Source organism: Chinchilla lanigera, unplaced genomic scaffold (genome assembly GCF_000276665.1).
Source record: "Chinchilla lanigera isolate Chin_1 unplaced genomic scaffold, ChiLan1.0 scaffold00036, whole genome shotgun sequence".
NCBI lineage: Eukaryota > Metazoa > Chordata > Mammalia > Rodentia > Chinchillidae > Chinchilla > Chinchilla lanigera.
Genome location: NW_004955437.1, coordinates 4328697 through 4346025, shown reverse-complemented (window position 1 = coordinate 4346025; position 17329 = coordinate 4328697). Strand labels below are relative to the sequence as shown.

Here is a 17329-nt window from a genome sequence, read left to right as displayed (position 1 = left end):
ACTGTACCACGGACCTATACCCCAGCCCAGTTGCTTAACAATAACAATTTTAAAAAACCCTCTCACTCCTGTCTGGCTAATCAGATTCCAGTCCTAGTCTCACCACTGATTAGTGGAGAACTGCACCTGGATCTCTTTTCTCCTTGTTTCCTCTTCTGGAAAGTAGGGTAGTAACTACCACATCACTGCATAGTAGCAGGCCAAGACAAGGGCCAGGACAGCAGTACCAAGCAAGATGCTGGCCCAGGGCAGGCAGGAAAATACATACTAAGTACACTCAGGACACCCGGCATGCCTCCATTCTGCCAGTCCTCCCCCAGCCCAGTGTCCCACTTCAACATTTGGAAGTGCACATTTGGTTATTTAATAAAATCTCTATTCCTTGTGTGTCCAGCAAATAGATCCACAGGCTATGCTGTGGTGCTAGACCAGGACCCGGCTCCAGAAAAGGAAGAGCTCAGAATGACACCCAGAGGCATCCTCCAGAGGTCCAGGGAAACCACGTCTGTCTGGCGGACCTCGGTCAATCCCAACTGTCTTTGAAGTCTCAGTTTATTCACCAGGAAGACGGCTGGTGACGTAAGCCTCCTACAGCGGCTGTGAGAATTGGAAGTGATCATTTTACATGTGAATAAAAAACAGGTACCAGTGGGGCGGGAGCGTTAGTGTGTAAATTGTGCGTAAGTATGACTCAGTATGCTGCAGAAGGCTGTGACATACTAGCACCATGCCCAGGACGGCAGAAAAAATCAGGGACAGAGGAAGAAAAAGTAGCCAACCAACCTCAACCCCGGACCACCACAGGCCTCAGAAAGAGAAGCTCTCTGGTGATGCCCGGTTCCATCACCCTCCTAGGTAGAGGCGTGGTTTCCTCCTCTCCCTAAGAATCCCTTGCCTGGCTCAGCTCTGAAGCTGCCAGGCAAGTCTGAACCCTGTTTATGCAATGCCTTCACCTGAGGCTGCCTGACTGCTTTATCAGCCTTGGCCCTGGGAATATTTCCTTACGATGAGCAGTGACATTTACAGCTCTGTGAAGTGCAAGGGAAACATTTTTCTTGCTGACTCCTCTTTCTCTCTCTAATGAAGTGGTCATTACAGTCTTTCAAAGGTGGAGGCCGGCCATTCAGAAATGTACCCTAACTCCCACTGGAGAATCGCTGTAAATGTCAGACACCTGCCAGTGCTGTCTGAATGCACGGGGCCAGCAGCTCGAACACTGGAGAATGACAGCCGTGTCTCTTCCTGCTCCCAGCTGGCTTCCTGGCACACATCCGGTGCTGCCACACAGGGCCCTGCGCTTGGAAGGACCCTGCTCTCGGTGCGGCAAGCTGCATTTAAAATTAGCATTGCACACTATAAAGAAGAACAGCAAATACACGCTAATGATTTTTTGTGTGTGTCTTTTTGAGACAGGATCTTGCTCTGCAGTTCGGGCTGGCCTTGAGCTCACTTTGTAGCCCAGGCTGGCCTTGAAATCACAATGATCCTTCTGCCTCAGCCTCCCAAGTGCTGGGATTACAGGTGTGTACCACCTCGCCCAGCTCCATGCTAATAATTTAAAACCATGATTTTTCATTACTTTGGAGGAGCTTGAAGTAGCGAACAAAAATAACATCTCCCCAAGATGAGAGAAGGGGGAAGACAGGAGCAAGCTTTCTGTTTGTACAGCTTTCATGTAATGGCACTCTTCTCCTGCTTTTCGAACAAGGAGACCTGCATTTTCACTTGTAGAACTGCAAACACACAAACCCCACGTGCAAGCATAAAGACAAAAGGCCCTTCCTTCTTCCTCCCCAGAACCTCTCCAGGGCGTCTGCTGCCTTGCTCCCTCACACCCACCGTTGCCAGGTTTCCCACCGGCTTCAGAATTCCTGCAGAGGGTGGGCCAGGGTCCTCGGTGGGAGACACCACCATGTGCCACCATAGTCCAGGACGGAAGACATGCTCGCAGGCAGAACTTGCCTCGGCCAGACATATTCACTTCCTTGTCAAGCCAGACCTATTAAAGAGCAAGTTAGCCCAAGTCCAACCAAAGGAAGATTTCCCAAAATGTGTCATGAAAGATATTAAATCCTGGAGATCCTTTATGAGAAATCTATTGGATAGGGCAAGAGAGACTCCATTTTCTGCTTTCAACTCCATATTAAGAGAAGTCACTTAAAGTTCACTTAAACTGTAGTTCACCGCAGTCACCTTGGTTAGTTATCAACTCGGAGCAGAGCAGAGTCATAAAACGGGAACAGAACAAACAGGACACATTGGGAAGTGGCCTAAAATTACACTGCTATGGTCATTTGGAATTCAGCTGTCTGACCTGCTGGAAAAGTAAACTTTGTGATAATTGTGTGACATTCTGTAAGATTCCCAAAAATGAGGTAATGGTTACTATAGAAACCTAAAATGTACTTAAACTGAAGGTGAGACCCAGATCGGGGCAGACATTTTCTCTGGCTCCTGGTTAAAGACTGTCCGTCAGCCGGCTCAATAAAGCTTTGTTCATTCCTGCCTTTTCAGTTTTCTTGTGATTGCCTTTCTTGTTGAACTCACTTGCCATATCGCATTTAGTGACCAGGGGCTGGGGATTTACCTCAGTGGCACAGCACCTGCCCGGCAAGCGTGAGGTCATGAGTTCAATTCCCGGCACAGGAAAAAAACAAAAATAAAAGCACATCTAGTGATGAAAGGTATCTGGAAAGCACTGCATTATTATTTTTTTTTGAAGACCCTCAAAGCCTAGATACATTAAAGCTGCTGAGAAGTTCTGTAGCCAAAAATAAATCATTCAACATGTTTTACTTTGGTCAACTTAGAATTCTGCAGTTTGTGCTCTGCATCCCCTGTGAGTACTGTGTTTGTTTAAGGAGATGTTCCCTCCAGTGTCATTTTTGGTAAATATTACAATGCAGTGGGATCTGGCTGGGTGCACTGCTGAGCAACAAACACCCAGCAGGGGGCTGAGCAACCCCTAGAGGCAGAACACTATCGTCACTGCTGGTTCCAGGTAGCGGCCCTGTCTGTTCCGGGCTGAGGTTCTCTTCCAAGCGCACCAGTGGAGTCAGTAGAAGGTCCTGTGTCAGGCTGGCCATTGGCCGTGATCCTGTTTCCTAGGTCATCACAGCTGCTCATTCTCAAGACCTTGTCTCTCTCTGACAGGCCTGCAGAGGACAGCCCAGGACCCCTGTGGACTTGGGGAGACACAGAAAGGAGGCCATCATGAAGCCATCCCTGGTGACGCCTTCCATGGCAGTCAGGCATCGGGGCAGGAAGCAGGGACCACTCTAGGCATTTCAAGCTTAAGGCAATTAGATGCCATACAAGCAGTTAGGAACTTACAGGGCACTGGACAACAAGGGTCACCTCAAGGCTCAGAGTTCAAGGCCATGCCTCCACAGTGGAAGGTCAGAGGTCAGGAATCTGCTGTCACTGATGCTCTATTAGGTGGTTCACATGTTTATCTGGCCGGGTTCCCGTAACAGTCCTCAGAGGCCATTTTACAGATGAGAAAACTAAGGGGCAGGGAGATTGGATAAAGACTCCAGGTGGACAATCTGTGTGTCAACCTGGTTAGGCTGTGGTGCCCAGCCATTTGGTTGGACATTGGTTTAGATGGTGCTGTGAAGGTACTGTATTTAGTAGATCAATTAACATTTAAATCACCAGGCTTGGTGGTGTACACCTGTAATCCCAGCACTCGGGAGGCTGAGGCAGGAGGATCCTTGCAAGTTCAAGGCCAGCCTGGGCTACAAAGTGAGCTCAAGGCCAGCCTGAACTGCATAGCAAGACCCTGTCTCAAAAAGACAAAAAAAAAAAAAAAAAATTTAAATCAGTTGACTTTGAATAAAGCTGATTACCCTCCTTAATGTGACTGGATTTCATTGAAGGCTTTAAGAGAAAACAATGAGATCCCTAGAGGAAGAAGGAACTCAGCCTCCAGACAGAAGTCAATCAAGGCTGCAGCATCAGTTTCTGCCAGAATCTCCAACCTGCTGGCCTGTCTGCAAAGTAGGAACTTGCTGGTCCCACGATTACAGGATCCAACAAGATTTAGGTGCATTTCAAACACAGCTGTGTGCAACTGCACAGCCCATGCTCTTGGAAGACAAACTTCAGCCAATCACATTCTTAGAGTCAGCAGCTCTCTCAGTCTTGGGGTGGCTCCAGCCTCAGTGGAGGAAAGATGATCTGCGTATTCTGGGACACCCCAGTGGAGCAGAAGCAATGGTCTCCCTAAATACGTAGACTCAGGTCATGGCAGGATGGAGGGTTTTGTTTGATAGCCATTCTTCAAAAGTTTATCGAGCACCTACTGGGGGGTCAGGTACTTTTCAGGCTTTGGGGATGGATAAAAGTTTCTTTCTTTCTTTCTTTTTTGAGACAGGGTCTCGCTATGCAGTTCAGGCTGGCTTGAGCTCACTTTGTAGCCCAGGCTGGTCTCAAACTTGCAATGATCCTCCTGCCTCAGCCTGCCGAGTGCTGGAATTACAGGCGTTCGCCACCACACAACAGCAACTCTGTGGTCCCCAGCTTCAAGCTTGAAGGTGATGTCTCGAATGGACATCTCCCTGATCTCACGGAACTGTGAAAAGCAACAAGGAGAGCAAGAAGCAGAATTCAGACTCCATCTTTGTTAAATCCATAAGAAAGTTGAAACTCTACACAGGCGGACAGAGAGCATCAAAAGATGTCACAAGAGATGAGGAGGGAGGGCAGAGAACCGAGAACGCAGAGGCCACAAGCAAAGCTCGGTGTCCAGGGCGAGGGCGAGTGTCTCGGCTTTAATGCACCCTTCACTTGGAAGAGAGAACTGCACGCTCGGGACAGAAGCTGAGCGTCTCACACTGCTCTGGTCCCTGAGGAAGGAAGGAGAAGGAGTAGCACGAGGAGTTCCAGAGAGGAAGCCATGTCATAGGAAATCATCGCTGCGAGAAGGGGACCAGGCCAGCGGCTGTCAACACCCTTTGTCTGATGCGAAGACTCCGGCTTACATCTCAGGGTCAGAAGGCAGAGACCTAACTTCCCGCGGGAACTCCTGCAAATGCCAGATCCCGGACAAGCGCTCCTCACTCAGAAGTCAACTTCTTGCTTCGGAAGCAGGTGGAGTAACGGGGAATGGATTTGCTCTCTCTGCCTGGGCGGGGGGAATAACCCACAAACCAAAAAAAAAAAAAAAAAAAGCAAATAAAATAGTTGAAGCAATAAGGTTCAAAATATTGTCCCTCATTTGGTGACATCCAGTGATCCCTGAGAGAGGGGCGGAGCTTAAGGCGAGCACCAGGTTATTGCTTAGGGATAGGTTTTGGTCAGAACCTGGTGGTCTCTTATTTGGTGGAAAGATGTAAGGGAGCTGAGAGGCTAAGGAGACTACAGTGTCCAGGAGGAGGTAAGGGGGGCAGGGAGCATGCCCTAGAGTTTGCAGAGCGTCTCTTGGAGTCTTCAGCTCGGTACCCGAGGTACCAAGGTCAGGGCACAAGAGCACCTGAAGAGTTAGGGGAACATTCCCACCTAAGATCAGACACCCAGCAAGGATTCTGCTGTCACCACACCTGACAACAGCAGCAGGGGTGTTGCTCCTCATAACTACACTTTTTTTAAAAAAAGCCAAACCCCAAAAAGTATTACTGTATAACACCACTTACAGAGCATTTCAGAAAATGCAAACCACCTTTTGCTTATGTACTACTTACCTAGTTAATGGTACAGGAGCTTGGAAATACCAGTGCCTCAGCATAAGTCAAGAAATAAATGCAAAAAAGCAACGGACCACGTGGGACAGCGGTGGAGATGAAGAACTCCTGAACTGATAAACTGCAATACTGTGGTCAGCTCTGCCTAAGGAAGACAGACCAGCCTGGAACCTTACAGCGACCCCTGGGTGATGATGGAATGTATACTGCCCGGTTGGAAGTGCTATATTTGCCAGTTTCCCTGGGGAGCAGAGGCGGGTCTTCCTTCCCATAAACAGTGGAAGCCATGAAGAGATGGAATAACAAATTGCGCAGAAGTTTAAAACGATCTTGGCAGCATGAAGAGAAATCGTGCAAAAATTGCCTGTCACTAAGGGAGCAAATAAGATCATTTTAGTAGCAGTCGTGTCAATGGCCATACCACCCTGAATGCACCTGATCCAATTGAGGAGTAGATGTATTTTGTATCTTGAAATTATTGGAATTTTCCGAGGTGCGAGCGTGGTATTAGTTACATGGGAAAATATCCTCAAAGACTTATGCTGAAATATATAGGGATGTTGTTCCATGTCTGTGATGTATTTCCACACTATTCAGCCACAAAAAAGCATACACCACACAAACAGAAAGAGGGGACGCCGTGAAATGTTAACAGTTAATGATTAGTGGTGAAGAGTCTCTGAAATGTTTGGTATACTGAACTTTCTTTCAACTCTTTCTTGTGAAGTTCCCAAAATACAAAGTTATCTAATTCAGAACAGAACGTCAAAGTAGCAAACATATTGTTTAGAGAAATCAGGACCTAAAATAAACATCTCCCCGAGGAAGGATCCGGGCTGAAAGACACAGTCAGATGACTTGAAATAATTCACATGCACAGGAAGATGCGCTCACTGCTTGGGAAACCAAGAGAAAAAAAACAAATAGAATGCAGGGAAGACCTTGCCAAACTGGAGCTCAGTGGAAAGTTTATACATTTTTACTAGTGATTTTATAAAATCTTCCAGGGTGGGGGGACCTCCCTGATGAGGACTATCTGAGTGAAGACAATGCCCGTGCACTGGGGAGCTCAAGGAGGAAGCTCTGGCAGGATGAAATTGTCACGGATGTATGGCTGCTCACAAAGGAAAAACAGCCCAGTGTGGTGGTGCACACCTGTAACCCCAGCACTCGGGAGGCTGAGGCAGGAGGATTGCTGCGAGTTCAAGACCAGTCTGGGCTACAAAGTGAGCTCAAGGCCAGCCTGAACTGCATATCGAGACCCTGTCTCAAAAAGACAAAAGAAAAAAAAAAAAAAGATGGAGAAAGACAACCAGGGTAGGTGCAATGCTGAGCTTGCCAACCAACTCAGACCCCACCCAAAATCTCAGGAAGTGCTAGAAGAAGATCATTCAGCCGAACAGGATGAGACATAGCCTCAATAATGACGCTGAGCTACTGAAACACTTGATGGCCAGGTTGAGAAGATTTTTAAAAAGAGAGAGAGAAGACAGACAACACCTACTTCTTGGGCAAAATTACAAATGGCTGGAAAAAAAGTAGAGTATATTTTACATTTCCAGTCCGGTGAGTGATGGGGCATCAGTGAGGCAGAGGCTACACCCACACGAGGCAGGTGCCCAACCCGAGGCAGCACTCCCTCAAAGCTCGCCTGCCAAGTGGACACCAGCCCGCAGCTGGAGCCAGGTTCTTGAGGGCCCAGGCAGGCAGAGAGCCAGGCACTGCAGCAGCACGGATGGGCAGCGGGAGAAGGCACTCCCAGCAGCTGGGGAAGCGAAAGCTTATGAGCAGATAACTTCAGACCCAGAGGATGAATTACGGGGGGACCAGGGGGACAGATCTCATCAGACGCACATTGCTCTTTGTGGCAGCAGGCGACTGCCGGTGCTGCAGAAAGAGCTCAGGTTAGAGAGAAGAGGCCAGCTGCAGCTGGCACAGAAATGAACACATTGGCCAAGACACCGATGCTTCAAAGGCCAGCTACTGTAACTCCAAGGGTCCTCAGATCCCGCCAGAGAGAGCCCTCGGGCCCAGCCCTCTCCGGCCCTACCCTGCCAGAACTGGAGGTGGCCTTTATCTCGGGCCAGAGACCTAATTTGCTGGGCTCACTGCAAAATGAATTGAGGCCCGTTGATCCCAAAGTGGGAAAAAAAACACCATTACTCGTACTAAAACACACAGCTCTGTGCTTTCTTCTCAACTTGACAGGGTAATTTTTTTGTTTGTGACTCAAGGTCAATCTTTTTTTGTTTTTTTTTTTTGAGACTGAGTCTCGCTATGTAGTCCAGGCTGGCCTTGAACTCATGGCAATCTGCCTGCCTCAGCCTTCCAGTTGCTGGGATTACAGGCATGCACCACCACACCCCATGTGCTTACCATTTTAAATGCTCTTTCTTTTTTCTTTTGGCTAACCAAGCAAATCAACTCTGAGTTTTGTAGTTGGAGAAAAGCATATTCATTCAAATAAAGACCACCTGCAATCCCAGCACTCAGGAGGCTGAGGCAGGAGGATTGCTGTGAGTTCGAGACCAGCCTGGGCTGCAAGGTGAGCTCAAGGCCAGCCTGAATTGCATAGCAAGACCCTGTCTCAAAAAAGGAAAAAAAAAAAAAAATTACCTCTAGAGAAGCTTTATCCCATTACATAACTGTTTCCGTGTTAGCTCCTGTCCTTTGGGTAAATGATACACGTTTTAAAATGTTATGAAAATATGTTTAAACATTTTTTTCTCTGGCAAATTCCAAAACACCACTCCTATGCTAACAGGAGAAGATGTTGTCATTGATAAATACAACAGTCCCAAAACAGCCACCAGCCCCTGGCTGGGGACTTCCTTGAGGTGGCGCCCACCATCCTCCCTAGGGAACTGAAGGCTGTCAAACCACTGTGATGACCAAGCCTCTGACGTCTTCCAAGGGGTGAGATGCCCAGCTCCTCCAAGTTCTTTCCCAGAGAAAGAAGTCATCCTTCTCTGACCAGGCTCGCCTCTTTGACATTCCCATTTGATTTCCCTCTGCCTGCCACTCTTTGGAATTCTTTTCCTGGAGAACAACCTCTGTTTGGGATATTTGGCCTAGGGTTTTCAAGTGTGTCCAGAGACCCCAGCATCAGAGTCCCCCGGGGAGGAGGCGGGGGCTCTGCAGAAACTGGAGGGCAGAATCTGGGGCTGGGGGTGCGGCTCGGTGGTAGTGCTCGTGCCTGGCAAGTGTAAAGCCCTGGGTTCCACCCCCAGCCCTGCAAAGAAGAAGAGGAGGAGGAGGAGGAATCTGTGGGAACCTCAGGTGTCTGCAGCTTTAAGTTCCCTAGCGAATCTTTGTGCATGGAAGTTTCTGGTTCCACTCATCACATGGCTGGACACCATCTTATCTCTGTCTTAGTCTGAGACACTGTCTTGTACATGGCCAGATGATACCCACTGACCTCATCCCATTACCCACTTTCTTGATGGGGAAAATTGAGGCCTGAGGTCACACAAGACAGGAGTAGTGGCGTGGACAGTGAAATCCAGATAGGTCCCTTCTTAGCCTAACCCAGGTGCTTAGTTCTCTGGCAGTTCCAAAATATATATCTTGAGGGGCTGGGGATTTAGCTCAGCGGCAAAAGCGCCTGCCTGGCAAGCGCAAGGTCATGAGTTCGGTTCCCGGTACCGGAGAAAAACCAAAAAAAAAAAAAAAAAAAAAAAAAAAAAAAAAAAAAAAAAAAAAAACAAAATATATATCTTGAGTCTCGGTCACCTTATAAAGTGCTAATGATGAGGACCTTGTGAGTCATGCTGTGTGCCAGGCACGGTGCTGGGTGTTAGGTAGCAAATGGTTATTTTAGCCAGTAGAACAGTGAATCAATGCATGGGCCAATGATGAGGTTTTTAAACTTTCCAGCTCATCCTAAGTTTACTTGCTTTGTTTTGTTTTGTGTTTCATTTTGTTGAGACATGATCTTGTTATGTAGCCCAGGCTGGTCTTGAACTTGTGATGATCCTCCTGCCTCAGCCTCCCAAGTGCTGGGATTACAGGCCAGCACCATCATGCCTGGCTTCTAAATTTGCTTTCGGGGGTCTTTATTGTGAGCCATTACAAATCCTCTTAGACAGAGGGCTGGGTTTAGAAAATAAATGAGGCAGAAGAAAGCAAGGGGTTCTAATAGAGGTCCCCTGCTCACCCCCACCAGAAGCACCCCCTTCCTGCTTCCCACTCCACCTACACTCTCCTGCCTGTGCTTTCAACCAAGCACCCAAGGTCAATTTGATCTAATGTATATAATTATCCACTGCCTCCCATTTGAGCTGCTGCTGCTGCTGCTGCTGCTCTGCCTATGAAAACACTCATGACCCCTGGCGAGGTCGGGGCTGGCGGGGAGAAGTTCATTAGTCTTTATAGCCTCGGTAATATTTCACCCGGAGGCAGCGGGTGGATCGGCTCCCCCGCGCTGCAGCTGCCCTGTGACGCCGCCTGCAGGCACCGCCTGGATTGATCACATGCACAGTGACACGGAGGCTGCTCTCGGTGTGGGACGCGTACACACCGCGACTCTCGACTCTCGCGTGGGAGGGGAAGGACCCCTGTCAAAGGCAGAAAGGTGTCCTCAGAGATGGCGTGTTCATGTCGCTGGGAAAGTTCTCTTCACCTGGTACCTCTTTCCTTCAAACCTAACCCCGTCTGCCCCCCACCTCCCCGGAGGTCCCATATTTTTGAAGTGGATGGATGAATGGGGTCAAATCTGCTGAGTAACAGATGGAGCGCCCGAAGTAACAGGGTCCCCGTATCTCTTACTCAGCCAAGCAGAGGGGGTTGGAGAAGGTGCTAAATAGTCAAGATAAGAGCTACAGGCTCTTAAGTGGATGTCCAGAATATTAATATTTTTCCGCTCTCGTAAACATAGAGCTAGGGCTACTTCTAGCCCATTCAGTCCCTTTGTGCAAGTGAGAAAAGGTGCCCTTCCCGCACTTGGACCTGCTAGGGAACACTGAGGATGGTGCAGCCGGTTGAGTGGCAGCTGCATGTCAGCGCCTTTGCGGGGTGAACGACCTGCAAACTTGTGCCTGGAGGCTCTGGCTAGGGAGGAGGAAGTTGGTCCCTGAGGAAGCCCCTGAGCTTTACTGACGCCCCGCTCATCCTCCCGCCTGCCCTGCAGCTGTGCCCAGAGCCCTGCGGCAGGAGGAGCAATATTTATTTAAGGAAAGAGAGGAAGGAAAATAGGAGCAATATCCGATGTCCTCCTCCGGGAGCTTCATAAGTGAGATTTTGTGAAGGAGCAAAACAAGCAAAAGCCAAACAGCCTACTGCTAGGTCTGGTGGAGGAAAATAAAGCAAAGTGAAATAGAGTCCAATTAGTTTGCTTAAACAATATTAAATTCCAGAGGAAAAAGGAAAGAAAGCTGTGCTGACATTCCTTGGAGCTGAAGAGAAGGGCCAAGCAATTATATTAGAGAAAACAGATAAGTTTTCGAGTTACCAAATAAAGAAGCAATCACAGAGATAAAAGCAGGCGCTTTCCCCAAGTGGAAAACATAAGGAAATCATTCATCACCTTCCCAGGCAGAGCCGTGCACCTGATCCGGAGACAAATAAGGGGTTGTTTTTTAACAACGGTGTTATCACAAGTGCCCGATTCCTTTGCCTTAAGCTAATTTGGATTAATCTGTTTCCCTAGAAGGCTATAAAATTCTTCCTTTCCCCCATAAACCTTTGGAAGGACAGATGGTCATTCATCGGCACATGAAGCTTAAGTTTTCTCTTTGCTCCTAAGGTGACGGACGGAGAGAAGGCGGGACATGGGGGGGGGGGTCAGGCTGGGAAGAGATCAAATCTTGGATGGGTTTGGAAGTTTAATATCTCCGCTGTTTCTCTGTCTCCATCCTATAGACAATAAGCTCCTCTCCTCCTTTCAGAGTCGGCTTTGACCTGCTGTACCCCAGAGCAGAGATTTTGTTCATCTTTTTCAAGTCACAGATCCCTTTGGGAATCTGGTCAAAAGGATATAGATTTCCTCCTCAGAAAAAATACACAAGCTGGTCATGGTGGTCCACGCTTATAATCTCAGCACTCTGGGAGGCTGAGGCAGGAGGATCAAAAGTTGAACTCAGCCTGGGCAATTTAGAGACTTATCAATACCTGTATCCTGTCTCAAAATTTCAAAAATTTTTTTAAAAAGGACTGAGGGTGTAGCTCAGTGTGAATGACCAGATTTCAATCCCTAGTAACATACACACACACACACACACACACACACAAATTTGCTCACACATACTGTCAAAAGATTGGTGTACCCCTGAAACCATGCTGGGATCCCAAGTTCAAAACACCTAGAATCGGGATTGGATACCATTTTGGAGCGGGGCCTGGAAGCTAAATGGTCACATAAATTGTCCATTCTGCTCTTTGAATGGGCTTGAGTCAGGCATGGTGGTGCACGCCTATAATCCCGCACTCAGGAGGCTGAGGCAGGAGGATCATTGCAAGTTCGAGACCAGCCTGGGCTACAAAATGAGCTCAAGGCCAGCCTGAACTGCACAGTGAGATCCTGTCTCAAAAAGACTAAAATAAAATAAAATAAATGAGCTTGAACGCCTTCACGAATTCAAAGGAGCTGCGTGGAATTGACTTTCTTAGCTGAGGCCTTGGGGAAAGAAGAAACCGGCAGGATAGTGCTAGTGTGAGCACTGTCAGCAACACTTCAACATTCAAGAGGTTAGATCTTGATGCACACAGTGGTGCACACCTGGAACCTCAGCTACTGGGGAAACTAAGGCAGGAGGACTGAAAATTTGAGCCTAGCTTGGTCAATTTAGCAAGACCCGGTCTCAAAAAAAAAAGTTTCTGTTGCCACGAAAGGTTAGCCTGTAATTTATAGGTGATGCCACAAGGTGGCAGTGCTGCAGTCCTACTGCTGCCCAGCTGGCCGGCTCTGGATTCCACAAACAGGTAATTCCCTCTCAACTATTCTGATAACTCTGAATAAACAGAGACAAGTACCTGTCTACCAAATATCTACTGCTGGTCCAGGCACTGGGGTATGAAGATAAAGAAAGTGCTTCGGTGCTTTCACATTACACATAGCTGTCTTTTCATTCCTGAAACTCTTTGTACCGCCTTCCAGAATCAAGTGGTCAGGACCTATGTACCTATGTACTTCTCTAATTTCACAAAACCTGTGTGAGCTGTGCCTGATGCTCCCCTCACCCCAGCTTCTAACATGATGCACTTTTTTTTCTGATTAATCAAAACCCGAATTATTAAGCTAGCAAGCTACTGTGCAGACAGAGGAGTATTACTGTCAACACAGAGTTCCTTATGTTCTCTCTTCATCAGCTAGAGGTGTGAGTCCTCAGTGTCCCACCACTCACATCACACACACACACACACACACACACACACTCACACGTTTTTTCTTTTTCTTTCTACCAGGGATCGAACTCACGACCTTGCACTTGCCAGGCAGGCGCTTATGCCACTGAGCTATATCCCCGGCTCCATCACACGCGTTCTTTAGGCTGTTGGGAAGTAGCTCTGCTTCCATGAGGAAGTTTGGCTCAGGCGCTGGAGGAAACTTTCTCTGATTCTCTCTCACAGTATCCGTGTTCTCTGAAATCCCAAGCCCTGCTGACCTGACATTCAGCAGGAATTCCCTGGCATTTCAGCTCCTGTGCACACATCCTTGCAACATGTTGTGGGGCATGTTGACCACCGCTGGGCACCCTCGGTGAGATGCTTTTTTATGTTTATTTATTTATTTATTTATTTTTGTCCTTTTGAGACAAGTCTCTCTATGCAATTCAGGCTGGCCTTGAGCTCACTTTGTAGCTCAGGCTGGACTCGAACTTGCAAGGATCCTCCTGCCTCAGCCTCCAAAGTGCTGGGATTATAGGTGTGCACCACCACGCCCGGCTCTGAGGTGCTTAATAAGCAGCGTTGAACCCGGTCGGCAGGATGTGAACGGCCAGACAAGGGCTTGGGGGGCTCGCCAAGCAGAAGGCACAAAGACATCTAGGTAGGGAACCCCAAAGCCCTTGTAAGAGAGATGAATCCACCCAGTGTGACCATGAAGGTGTCACGGAGGTGGAGAAGAGATTGGAAGGTAGGGATCCGCCGGGCTGAAGGGCCCCCAAGGGCCAGATGGAAGCACCTGAGCTTTGTCCAGTGGGCAATGGGGAGCCAGCAGGGGTTCCAGGTAAAGGAGCTCTCGGCAGATGCACAAAGGCATGCTGGGAAGGCAGGTCCCAGAGGGAACCCCTGCACCCACTTAACAAGGAAAGATAGGCTCAAGGAGACAGCGGAAGGACGGCTTAACAGAATCTTGAGGACCCCATCCCTGGGGCCGCGCACCCCGGTCTCTTTCCTCCCACTCTCCCTCCCGCCTCTGTCCCCTGCAAAATCCCCGGCTCGCTTTCCCTGGGCTGATGGGTGCCTGTGACCCTAGGCGTTCCGCTCCCCTAGGTATGTGTGTAGCTGTGGGGTCTTCCGCCGGGACGCAAGGGTGCTCCCTAGACCCCCGCCCCAGGGGAACTGGGTCTGCCGCATAACATGGGTTTGCGTTCTGGTGGCTCCCGGGTGTGAGGCCTGGGCTGAGGGGAAGGGAAGCCAGAGGCAGAGACACCCTGAGTTGAGTTCCCCAGTTCTGAGCCCAGAGGAGCAGGTGATGCAAGATCTTCACCCCGTCCCGCCCCGCAGTGTCCCAGGGGCTCGAGCCTGTGGCTGTGCTGCCGGCGTGACCACCAGGGGGCAGCGGCGCCCGCGTGATGGGCTACGGGCACCGGCGACCGAGGGCTGCGGAGGTGGCGCGGGGCTCCGCGTCCGGAAGCCCGAGCTCGCAGCTGCGGACCCTTCCCAGCCCCCTCTCCCCGGGGAACAGGGCCTCGCCCTTCAGGGACGAGGTCCTCCTGGGGTCTCTTGGGGAGCCGCTCCTTGGTCTCCACGAACACCCGCGCTCAGCCCCAACCCAGTCACAGGAGCCGTGTCCCTGCAGCCCCGACATCCTCACCCACCACCTCGCTGCGCTGCTCCGCCCTCTGTGCACCCACCTTTTCCTCTTTGCATCGTGGGCTCCCCGGCGCCTGTCCCGGGGAGCACGGGGAGCTGGTAGGGACTGGGCTGGGCTACAGGGTCTCCAAAGACCCTCCAGGACCACAGGCTTTGTATTTTCAGCTTTTCAAGACTTGCTTCTCAGGATTGTCCCGGCTTGTAGAGAAGGGACAGTGCTGCCAACCACTGAACAAATCCATTCTCCCCATTCCATAGATGGAAAAACTGAGCCCCGGAGCAGAGAAATGCCTGGTCACACACCCTGGGAAGGGTAGAGATAATCCTGGTGCCCTAGTCTCCTGGCCACCTCCCCCCAACCCCTTCCTGCGGGAGCCCCAGTCTGAGGGGAGACACCCCCCTCCCAGGGTGTCTGTAGAGTGTCCCTCTCTTCCCTGTCACTGTCTTCCTCCCTCCCTGTTCCTTTCTGGGTCTCTGCAGCTTCTTCCCCAGCACGTGCTCTTGCACAAGCGCAATCACCCACATTCACACCCCTGGACGTGGAGAAGCAAGTCTTACACACGCACTCAGAACTAGATCTTAATAAGTGCCAAAGAGCACAGCCCAGGCTCTAGGAACTCCGGTGACATGGACAGGTGTGAGTCAGGTCTCACTCTCACAGGGAGACTCCAGGCCCGCCCTGACTCAGGGGCCTTGAACCCCCTTGCACTCTGAGGCTCTGAGTGACAGCTCCCTGATTGACTCACCCTATCTCCATGGTAACTGGATGGGGTGAGAGCTCCACCCCCTTGGGGCTGTTTCCTTGCACACACACACACACACACACAGGAAGTGCAGGGCTTGGCATCTTCCAAGAGTGTCCATGGCCCTTGTTTGGGCTTTAGGGCTGGGGGCGGTCAAGGGTGTGGGCAGGAAGGGACCCAAAACGGGGTTCCGGTGCAATGATATTTGTAAAACACCCTGTCTTTGCGTAGCCCTAGTCACGTTCTGTCCCCAGAAAGGGACACCCCAGTTTTATAAGCAACGTGAAGACCAGCGGCTACACGCTGGAATTGACACTGTCTGGGTGGGGGAAAGAATGGGGAGCATGTGTGAGTGATCTGGGGGTGCAGACGAACCGTGTAATCAACTGGTTTCAGCCAAGCTCCAGACCAGTTCTTTCCTTGCAGCCCAGGCTGGGGGAAGGGGGACGCAGAAATTGACACCAGCATGACCACAGATGCTCGAAGTGACAACTCACAGTGCCAGGGGCGCGGAGCCCGCTCGCGGAGAAGACAGGACACTGGAGCTGGAGTTGTCTTCCTTGGGGCCCAGGGCCTTCCTGGTGGAGCCTGCTAGCTCCCCTTGAAGGAAAATTTCCCAGTGTGACTGCGAATGTGTGATCCCAGCCATACAGGGAGGGCACCGGTACAGAGAGGAGACTGGGTCCTGGCTGGTTCCAAGGCACCGCCCTGCCCCGTCCACAGGGCTGGGGCGGCACCCAGCTCCCACTCCTCTTACCTTGGCACGTCCCGGGCAGAAATTAGGGTTCGGCCAGACTTCCTTGTGGTGTGGCCAGTCCTGAGCTCTGGGGACACAGGGGGAGGTGTTCGCCTCAGGGCCACTCTGCCAGGCTGGTGGGTGAACAAGACACTGATTCAGTGACAGCCACAGGGGCAGGGCAGAGTGAAGCTCTGGTGTCCTGGCCTTTTCCGTTTACCACTTCCAGTGCCACCCCCACCCCAGAGCTAAGAGAGCCAGAGAGACCGACGGGCACTGCCAGAATCAACACCAAGTTCCCGCGGACTGAGACAGAGGGACAGACACACTATGCAACAAGGGGGCCCTGTGGGCAGGCCAAGCTCACCTTTCTGATGTAACTTTCCTACACAGGCACACACAGAGCCTTTTGTGTGTCAAAGCCAAAGCCAATTAACCCGGAAAACACAAAGCTAAAAGGGTGGCTCCCGTCCAAAGGTGTCACAGCAGCCACCGATGCCAAGATGGAGAACTGGCCAGAGGAAGGTAGGAGGTGGCAACTGGTGGCTCCTCAAAGACACGCAGGGCACAGTGCCCAGGCGTGTGGTAGGCGCTTCTGGCTGGGACCTGCAAGGTCTTGATCTTGGATGCTTTCCTGGGAAGGGGATGGGACAACAAACCCTGTCAAACAAAAAACACCAACAAGTAGACAGATGGACATGAAGGGAAACCGAGGCCCTCTGTGATCACGCAACTGGAGAGCATCATCATTCACAGGCCAGTAGTGTTTGCCCAATGGAAGAGCATCCTGAAAATGCAGAACTGTGGGTCCCCAGACCTGCTGAACAGAGCCCTGGGGACCCACACACAGAAGCAACCTGAAGGGATCCCTCCTGGGAACTCACGGATGTGGACAAGGTTTCCCCCAGGTGAAGTAGGTCACAGATCTCAGAAGACTCTGCACTAGCATGTGGAAGGCACTTTGGAAGCCCAGCCTGATCATCTCCCAAGCTCCAGGCAGGGCTCCATCCCTGGCTTCTTCCATTTCCCTGTCGATGTTTGTTGTGGTGTCCTGCTAGGCACCAGCCTGAAGTGAGAGTCAGACATGGCCCCTTGCTGCCGCCCTTAAACTTCTTGATGTTCCCAGGGGAAAGACGGGAGAGGATGGGAAAAATAAGCAGACAAGAGCTGAGGTCAGGTGGAGCCCTCTCTCT

At 50.5% G+C, this 17329-nt stretch overlaps 1 long non-coding RNA gene across 4 annotated transcripts; it reads right to left on the bottom strand.

Moving 5' to 3' along the window:
* Positions 1-14703: 14703 nt before the first annotated feature.
* LOC106149094 lies at positions 14704-17140 on the bottom strand. Of its 4 annotated transcripts, none has more exons than XR_001235046.1 (5): positions 17021-17140; positions 16504-16796; positions 16158-16270; positions 15776-16000; positions 14704-14961 (listed from the first exon to the last, which is right to left on the bottom strand). It is a non-coding gene; the product is annotated as an uncharacterized LOC106149094 (long non-coding RNA). The 4 variants fall into 4 exon arrangements; XR_001235045.1 differs by having other exon boundaries at positions 15898-16000; XR_001235047.1 differs by having other exon boundaries at positions 15898-16000; positions 16504-16770.
* Positions 17141-17329: the final 189 nt, after the last annotated feature.